Below are 10321 nucleotides of genomic sequence, written 5' to 3'. Positions count from 1 at the left end.
CCGCAATTTTAACCTGGGGCAGGGTAGTTCTCAGTTAATTTGCTTATGCATCCAATTCCAAGATAATCATTAAGTACACCTTTCAATAAGGGTTTCAATCAAAAGTGACCAAAATGGTTATCATTAATCATTATCAAGGCAGTCACTATCTTTCCAATATATCAAAAAAAATTATTAAAGAAAAAGCCCGCTAAGTCAAAACCTACGAAGGAGACTTATGCACAGGGCATCCCGCTGGCTGTAATCTCAAATGAAGACAGTTCAGGCAAGAGATAGGGATATAAAGCAAAAAAGAGAAGTCAATAAATTCCCTGAACAACAATAAGGTGTTGTGACTATCAAATGGAAGAAGTGACTGCCATCTCGAAGATTCCCTTGGTCTTTAAACCATCACATTATCATAGGTGCAATTCCAAAGTCTCTTGGAGCCTGAATGCATAATTTGAATTAACTGAGCATAGGATTGAAGATCATCACGAAGAATAGGGTGGGTACAAATATGCTTTGAGCCTATATCCTTTGTTTCTTAAACCGTGAACCGAGCCATGTTACAACCTTCAAAAGACCTAATTGAAGCTAGGTTTATTTTGAAAACATACTACAACAAGGTTGCGTTAACCTGACTCCTAAAGATCTTTGCAAATTGTTTGTTTATCATATCTTTTTTCTTTATGCATTACTTTGAATTTCTAGACCATCGTGTGTGGACATTTGATTCATTTTCTCTACATCAATAATATCATTCCTACAATGATTTTTGATTTCAAAATATGCTTTGAACATGGCATTAAAATTACTTTTTTGAATGAACATTTCATTTGCGAGTACTTATCTTTCAAGGAAGTTCAAACAATCAAGAGACTTGATCAGTGATCCTATCAGGGGCACGTTACTTCAAGGGCCTTTATTCAAGACTTATACTGGGGCATGTATTCCCGACATTCATTTCAAAAGGACTGAAGCAATGATCAGGTAACAATCAATCAGTCAGGGGCATTCATCCTCAGCAATCCCCAAGCAGTTTATCAGTCATTCTCAAAAGGATCGTCGGTGTGACAAAAGCAGATTAGGCAATATTCTTGTGTTGAGGAATCAGAATCCCAATCTACCCTCACAAAAGATTCTACCTCAGTTGTCATAACTAAATGCATTACATTAATCATTCACATATCATGCATAGAGAAATTCAATATCATGCATCGAAACAATATTCATACTCATTTGCATTCTTTCGAGGTCTCGTTGTTATCAACACTTTATCTTGTCATCAAAGCCCAACTTACTTGGCATCTACCGAAACGTTGTTTGCCCCTTCATCCAAAGCTAGTCGTTGGATTTATAATCTTCTTTCATCCAAAGCCTGTTATCGGATGTTATTCTTTGTTGCTCTCCAAAGCCTGTTATTGGATGTCATAAATCTTCTTTCTTATCATCCGAAGCCTGTTATCGGATGTCATATCCTTGTTGCCCTCCAAAGCCTGTTATTGGAAGTCATAACCTCTCTTTCATCTGAAGCCTGTTATCGGATGTCATGCTTCCTTCGTTGCCATCTGAAGCCTGTTATCGGATATCATAATATTTCATTGTCATCCAAAGCCTGTTATTGGATGTCATAATCTTTCATTGCCATCCAAAGCCTGTTATTGGATGTCATAATCTCTCCTTCATCTGAAGCCTGTTATCGGATTCATAATCTTTCATTGCCATCTAAAGCCAGTCATCTAATGTCATGTTTTTGTTGTCATCCAAAAGCGAGTAATTGGATGCCACGATCCCTAGTAAGGTGTTGTTCACCTTTTGTCGCTGTTATCAGTACATTAACTAAAAATATGCACTTTTGTTCCCCTCATTGGCACATTAGCTGATGCAGGACTTTCATCAGTACATTAGCTGATATTAGTTGTCTCATCAGTACACTAGCCGATGATTGATCATGGTTGTTTTCTCCTTATCAGTACACTAGCTGGTATAGGACTTCTCTTCGTCAGTACATTAGCTGATGACAGTTCCCTCTTGTTTCCCTCATCAATACATTAACTGATGCAGGTCGATTTGTTTCACATCTTCAGTACATTAACTGATGATATCATCCTTTTTTTTCCTCTTCAGTACATTAATTGGAGTCGTGCATCCTTTTCGTCTTTAGTCAGTACATTAGCTGATAATATATATCCTTTTGTTCATCAGTACATTAGCTGATGTTAATGTTCTCCTTTGCCTTCATCAGTACACTGGCTGGTATTGGTCCTTGTTTTTGTCCAGTGCTATTCTTAGATGCCACATTCCACTGATTAGTTTGTCTTTTGTGACGCTATATTCCCCACAGAATTCAGAGTGTCTCATATCATATTGCATTAAAAAATGTCCATTACATTCATATCATAAGCATTGCGGCGATCTTAGAACAAAAATTGTGTACTTTGTATTTAAGTCTCTTCACATCTTCGATGGAAGAAACTGGGGGGCCGCCATTCGCGTATACCTATACCAGAAGCTGAATGAACCCTCCAACTGGAGGACCAGATAGTTGACTGGCTCTTGCACACTCCTTACGGTACATTTCTTTTTAATTATTTCACATTTAATTATATCATATTTCTTTTTAACATATTATCGTATTTTTGTTTCAGAGTTGGATCATCTCTTATTCCCGCCGCATCCATGGCTACGATCCTGATCCCGCTTACATTGAAGCCATGCCCAAGGCTGCACGATATGTCCTCCAGAGGGGGAATCAGAAAGTGGGGCCATATCGTGTATACCTCGATCGTACTGCTCACTGTAGCACCCCAATTTTTGACCCGTATATTTCATTCATTTTTTGACTTGTCGCATCTTATTGCATCTGCATTCATCGTTCAAACATTGCATTGTTACATATTTTAATTTTTAGTTTAATTTAGTTTATAAAAAATAATAATATAATATAAAAATATTTAGATAGTTAAATTAATTTAAAAGAACCAGTATGCTTTGTAATCGAAACCGAGTGTTGAGTTTTAATTGGAGAAGAAGGGTTTGTACGTACCTATACAAATTGTTCTTAAACATTTAGGCGATGGCCGTTAAGCCTTTGTTTGGATGTTTAGACTCCATTAAAGACTCATTCAAACTCGATTTAATTCACCTTTTTTTTTACAAAAAAACGCTTTTCTTTTAACATTCAAATCATTTTATCTATAATGGAAAGAAGAGTTTGTACGTACTTGTACAATTTGTTCTTTAAACATTTAGGCGATGGCCGTTAAGCCATTGTTCGAATGTTTAAACTCCATTAAAGACTTCTCAAACTCGATTTAGTTCACCTTTCTAACAAAAATGCTTTCTTTTAACATTCAAATCATTTTTATCTATAATGGAAAGAAGGGTTTGTACGTACTTGTACAAGTTGTTCTTTAAACATTTAGGCGATGGCCGTTAAGCCTTTGTTTGGATGTTTAAACTCCATTAAAGACTTTATAAAAATCAATTTAACAAACACTCTTTCAAGTATCTTAAGCGATGGCCGTTAAGCTTTTGTTTAAATACTTGGATCCAATTAAATGTCTTTCAACTCATCAAATCATCTTCATCACCTACGAGGAGGTTGTACGTACTTGTACAATTTTCTCTTTCAAACATTTGGGCGATGGCCGTTAAGCTTTTGTTTAAATGTTTGATTTCTCTTAACAAACAAACTTTCAATTCATTCACACCCTTTTACATTCTAAAACACTTTTTTTCATAAAACGAGACACTTATTCAATTTCAATACGAACATACTTCCACATGTGAAGATCTAACATCTTCCACTCGAATGCGATGATGGCCAAAATCATGTCTTATCTTGATTTAGTTATCCATTCTTGTAGTGATATCATATCCATGTGCGCGTAGTATTTCCATTTGAAAGCGATCGAGTACCTCTCGCTAAAATCAATCAACAAAACATTTCGTAGTTTTAGCCCGAACTACGATTGCTCTGACTTTCCCATTGCACTAGGGAATACGTAGGCACAAGATACAAATGTCTTGGCGAGCACTATAATAAAAAAACCTTTTTTTGTTCCTTTCCAACCTAATAAATAACGCAAGTAGATAATAAGCTAACAATCAATCACAAGATTAACTAAATGGGTCCCATCGAGTACGATGGAGGTGAGGGGTGCTAATACCTTCCCCTTGCTTAACCGACTCCCGAACCTAAATTTGGTTGCGATGACCATCTTATCCATTTCTTTTCTCTTCGTGGGTTTTATCGATATTTTCCCTTTCCTTTTGGAATAAATAAAGTTCGGTGGCGACTCTGTTGTACTTCGAGCGCGTGAAAACGCGTCGAGTCACATTTTTACCGCTACACTCACGATGACATCCAATGGACGTCTTTGGTTGATTACGGTTATGTTGTCCCATTCGACTGCATCGCATTGTAAGTCTGGATGGTTGGCATGTGGGGCCAACACCATGGTCAAGTATCTTCCGGAGCGGTGCATGAGACAATTTGGACGTGTGCAGATGATACCGAGGTCTCCGTTTGAGATTGCCTTGACACTGTTACCCGCCAGGAGCTCACTGTTATCTTTGAGGATTGGGCGCATCATCTAATCCTAGAGGAGTATCTGGTGTTGTAATATTTTTACATTGAGCACTTATCCGAACAATTACTTCCATACTATGGTATCGATTTTTTTAATCTATATTTAGGTATTTTTTGTTTCCGTTACATTCTATCGAATAGTAGGAGGTTTTAATTTTATTTCTACTATGTTGTTGTTTTGGAAAAAAATCATTAAAAATCTGCATATTTCGGATATGCATCTCCGAAATAGTTTCTTGGTGAACTCGGATATGCATATCCGAAAACAGTGAAATCTGATTAAGGTGATTTCGGAGATGCATATTCTAAATCTTTGAAATTAGGATATGGATGCCTTCTGAGATGAATTTTCGAAGGATATTTTGAAATTTTCAAGGACGTTTTTCATCCTACATGAATATACAAAGAAATTCTCCTATTTCCCTCCTAATTGTTTGCCAGAAGGGTAGGGATAAGGAGACTGATTATTCCCACTAGTAAGAATAGGAAGAACAACTTCCCATATATTAGTAGGAGGAAGCATTTTCTTCCTTCGGAAAATGACAAACACCGGAACTTTTAGGGATACCTTGTCTAGAAAAATCTTAGGAGAATGACAAACACGAGAACTTATTGGATGTTCTCTTCTAAATCTCAATCAAGTTATCTTATACCATGAAATTTGATAGGAAGATTTTCCTATCAAGATCTATTGCACTAGGGCTTCTAAAATAAAAGAGGAAAGAACAATAAAAATAAGCTAAGAAAAATAAATGATAAAAATAAACTTGATTTTTCTTCATTTCTCTTCACTCTCTCAATAAGAGTACATATATAGTAGTAGAAGTGAATAGTACCTAAAGGTCCAATAACTAATTAAAGCCCACCTCAATAATATTTTAAGGTCCTAAGAACATTCTAAAAAGCATTACAAATTAACTAACAATGATATAAATTCTACTTCTAATTAATCATAATTCTTGCTCTATCATTGCCGCCCGGTTCACATTGAACCTTGTCCTTAAGGTTCAGTCATAAAAGTTGGACTCTTTAGCAACCTCCTGGATCCCACTGTTTGGAAAAGGTGCATTTTAAGCAACTAAAAGCATGAAAAGCCTCTGTCACATACAGAGCAACAACACTAGGAGAAAAGGTTCTATATCCAACAGCAGCCAAGTTTACAAAATGATGTAGCTGCTCAGCAAAACCCATGCCAAATAAACAATCAACCTCATCAAAAACAACATACTCCACAAACTGATTTTTCATAATATCACCTCTTAAGTTATCACTATCAGGCCAAATATGAAAACTTAAAGTTCCATAGCTCTTCAACATTTCAACATCAGTTTCAGCACCATCTTCATCAATTCTCAAACCATGCTTCAACATTTTGTGGATCATGTTTCCAAAGATGTTTGGCTCATCAAGGCTGAACACAGAACTGAGAAGAGCACTCTCAAAGAGCAAGAGAACAAGGTCTTTCCCAACAAACATCTTACCAGTAACTGTTGTGTACAAAATCAGGTTCAATTGGCCATCATATTTGATGAGATCCAACAAGGTTTCTTCACCTCTTTTAATTAAAAAATTCACTATGACTTTTCTATTTGCAATTATACTCAAATTCCTTTCTTTCCAAAATTTTACTATTGGAGAAACTGAAATTTGATGATACCGGAAAATAAGATAAAAATCCAATATGGAAGGATTGAAACTCATAATGAAATAGGGGCTAAGCAAGGACCAAACAATTATAAATTATGTGACAACACAATGCAGCCTTTTAAGTAAAGAAGAACTCTCAAGTAGAGTCAAAAAAAATTCCAATTCTTGGAAGAGGGTAGTGTTCACACAAATGGGTATCAGTGGTATATTGACAAACAACTTGTGGGCAGAAGCTGAAAACAGAGTGTTGGAATATATGTTTAGTTAACTTGTTCCACAACAAATAATATGAGAGACAGTGAGAATGAAAATATTAGAAGTACAAGAAGTCAGTAGATTGAAAAATACATTAGCAACCATGAATGCATCTCTAGTTGAATCTTTCCACAATTTTGTCAACATTTGAGGACCAAATGAGCCTTCATAATGAAGGATGGTAAGCAATTGGTTTATAAATGAGATGTTTAGTGAAGGTTGTTGAGAATCACAGGATATGTTTACCTTGGACGGAAGTTGTATGAGCTTATGAACTTCGACCATCATGCCAAGCAACTCAGCGACATCTTGAACTTTGTCATAAGAATCAGCTCTGGTATACGCTTCAATGACCCAATTGTAAGTTTCCGTGTCTGGCTTCATATCATCTTCTCCATATTCCATGTTCTCGAATGTTGTGACGGCTATTTTAGGTATTCCGCAGGTAGCTGTGAACTCAGATTTCAAGATGGCTATTAGCTTTTGAGCATCATCCTCTACACCAGGAACATGGAAATGGCCTACCTCAAAAATGAACTTATCCAAAGCCTGGAATGCTAAGTGAAGGAGAGGTGTGCAATCAAACTTTGAAAAATCACTCAGAAGAAAATCACCTGGATCACTGAGTGCTTCCCTTAGTGGCTTAAAGTTCAATACCTTTTGTTGTTTGACTTGTGTGAACATACCACCTTTTTCATAGCTACCATAATTTGTGGCGTCTTCTTCAAGGTTAAATGAATAAGTTCTAGCAACAATGCAACTCTCGTTACCAAAATCAAATCCCACCACACTCAGCAGCTTTTCACCAGGCCCGGGAATCACCTCAGAAGGAAGTTGTGGGTGAGTGATGGAATTGTTGATGTCGTAAGTTTGGGATAAATCAGAAATAATGTTAACGTTGAACTCAGATTTCACAACATCATCGTTATCGACAAGGAGCTTCAAATCTATGTCGGATTGGGTTAAGATCGGAATGACAGTTTGAGTAGCAATCAGAGAACTCAAACCATCATCAGAAGTAGTGGTAGACATCTTCACCTTCTTGGGCTCTGGCTCTTCCGATACGAGATTAGGTGACGGCCGTGGAGATGAACTTGAATTTATTGGAGTTTTGCGGCTACCGCGTATGGTTGGCTGCTGTTATTAGAAATGTTGGAATGGTCGAAATTGACAATGTCTGGGCGGATTGAGGCACATATTACGTTGGGAATGGGTAGGGTGGTTGGGGAATCAGTGGCCATGTCGGAGTCCAGAGCCTGGACGGTGACGAGGGGTCTTGCGGCTGCCATTTCTGGGGAAGGAAATGGACGAAGCTGAATTAGGGTTTTGGATATTGGCTTTATCGCTAAGCTTTTACTAGGATCTGGTGGTTTCGGCGGAATCATGAAATGAGCAATGTCGTGAACAAAGCATTTGGAAGAATGTTTAGCCATAGGAATTGTTTCAGATACAGAATATTTAATTTCACGACCTCGAAATGAATAGCACGACCTCGAATAGCACGACCTCGAAATGATGTGATAGCTTTTACAATTGAGATCTCCATATCCACCATTGAATAGCACGGCCTCGAAATGATGTGATAGCTTTTACAATTTTTAATGTTTCCCTTGTTCTTTGCTCTTTGAAAATTTTCTCAATGCAAAGAATACACCAGTAGGCATCTTCTTCTTCTTCTCCATAAAATATTGGAAAAGTCATATAATTTGAGGGAATATTTAAAATGAAATGTGTTTGGTTCAATTTTTAGGAGGGGAGTGGAGGGGAGGGGAGGGGAGCAAAATCCCTCCAAATGACACTTTTTGCGTTCCCCCGAATCGGGGTGACTCGGAGGGGAGGGGAGGGGATCTGAGTTTTAATATTAATTTAATTAATATATTTACTAAAATATCCTCAATTTTATTTTATTATTTTAAAAATATTATTTTCTTTCATGTTCCTACTTTTCTTTTTGTGATTTTTTCTCTATTACTTCCATCAACTTATTATAATTATTTTTCACCTTCAAATTATTATTTTTTTATTTAATAAAAATTATTATTACTATAATTTTTTGTTTTTTATTATAATTTATTTTATATATTCAAAAGTTGTTATCAATGTATAATTTATTTTGTGTCGAGAGTTATAATACAAATCAAGTGTACTCAATTTTTTTTAATATTATGCGATAAGTTATGACTTTTTAATCACTCAGTTATACAAATAATATTTCCAAGAAAATATTTATGAAATTTTTACAATTGAATATCATATCACTTATATAAAACTACAAGGATAAAACTGTAAATTATTAATAAAATCCCTCCCCTCCCCTCGTGAACCAAACATATTTTTAAACGAAATCCCTTCCCTCCCATTCCCTCCCCTCGTTTGAACCAAACATATATATATATATATATATATATATATATATATATATATATATATATATATATATATATATATATATATATATATATATAGGGGACGACTCAAGTGAGAAGAACACTTAGTTATTATGAGAAATGAGAACAATGAATCACGGCCATTAAATTTTGATTTTGTTGATTTTAATGGATTGGATTGGTTTCTCTTTCTATGATCCTTAGTATTTATTTTAAATCAACATAGAAAGAGAAACCAATCCAGTCCATTAAAATCAACAAAATCAAAATTTAATGGCCGTGATTCATTGTTCTCATTTCTCATAATAACCAAGTGTTCTCACTTGAGTCATCCCCTATATATATATATATATATATATATATATATATATATATATATATATATATATATATATATATATATATATATATATATATATATATATAAAAAAATCCCTCCCCTCCTCTCTCCTTCCCTTCCCTCCATTAAAATCCCTCCCCTCTCCTCCCCCTCATTTGAACCAAACAGACCCTTAATGCATAACTAACTTAGTTATTAATATACGTGTAAAGTGATGGATGGCGTGAGGTGATGTGTAGCTCTTTAATAAGTCAAAACTAATATTATTGAAATTGCATGTAATTAAAAATATAATAGTGATCATAGTTGGGATAGCTTTTTGAAAGTGATTCCCTTCAAGTGGTGCAAGCTTTTCACTATGTTACCATAGGATTTTTAGAGTTTTTATACTATAATAAGAGATATTCGGTTGTTATTACAAAATTTTCCCAATTTTAAGATAAATTTTGTCAAACGTCAAGCGAATATGATTGCTCACTCGTTAGCAAAAGCGACAATTCTTGAGCTAGGCATAGTATTATGCATGTAATTCCTCCTTGTATTGATCTTTTGATTATGAATGAGATAAGTTAGTTTTGCTTTTGAAAAAAAAAACATAATAGTGATCATATTGCAATTAATTACTATAATATCATTAATGAAAAGAGTGTGTTTTCTTTGTTTTTTAAAAAGTAACAATTTTCCATCTCATGTTCGCGGATGACTTATTGATGTTTGGTGAGGCTACTAGAGAGCAGATGCGGTATGTTATGAAGACTTTGGATACGTTCTGTAGCATGTCGGGGCAAGAGGTGAGTCACGATAAGTCGATAAGACAAGTATATTGTTCTCCACGAATGTTGATAAGAGAACGACTACGAGGCTGCGGCAAATATCTAAGTTCAGAAGTACCAAGAAGTTTGGTAGATATTTAGGAGTGCCGCTTCATGGGAAGAAATTGAATCATAATGATTGTAAGTATATAGTGGAGCAAGTTGTAGCTAAATTAAATGGTTGGAAGAAGAATAACCTAGCACTTGCGGGAAGAAAGTTGCTGAAATCTTGTATTGATGAAATCCATGGTATGCAAAGGCGTTTTGTTTGGGGTGAGACAAAAGATAAGCGCAAGATGCATGC

The sequence above is a fragment of the Vicia villosa genome, unplaced genomic scaffold, assembly GCF_029867415.1.
Source record: "Vicia villosa cultivar HV-30 ecotype Madison, WI unplaced genomic scaffold, Vvil1.0 ctg.000189F_1_1, whole genome shotgun sequence".
Lineage (NCBI taxonomy): Eukaryota > Viridiplantae > Streptophyta > Magnoliopsida > Fabales > Fabaceae > Vicia > Vicia villosa.
Note: the sequence above shows the minus strand (reverse complement) of the source record.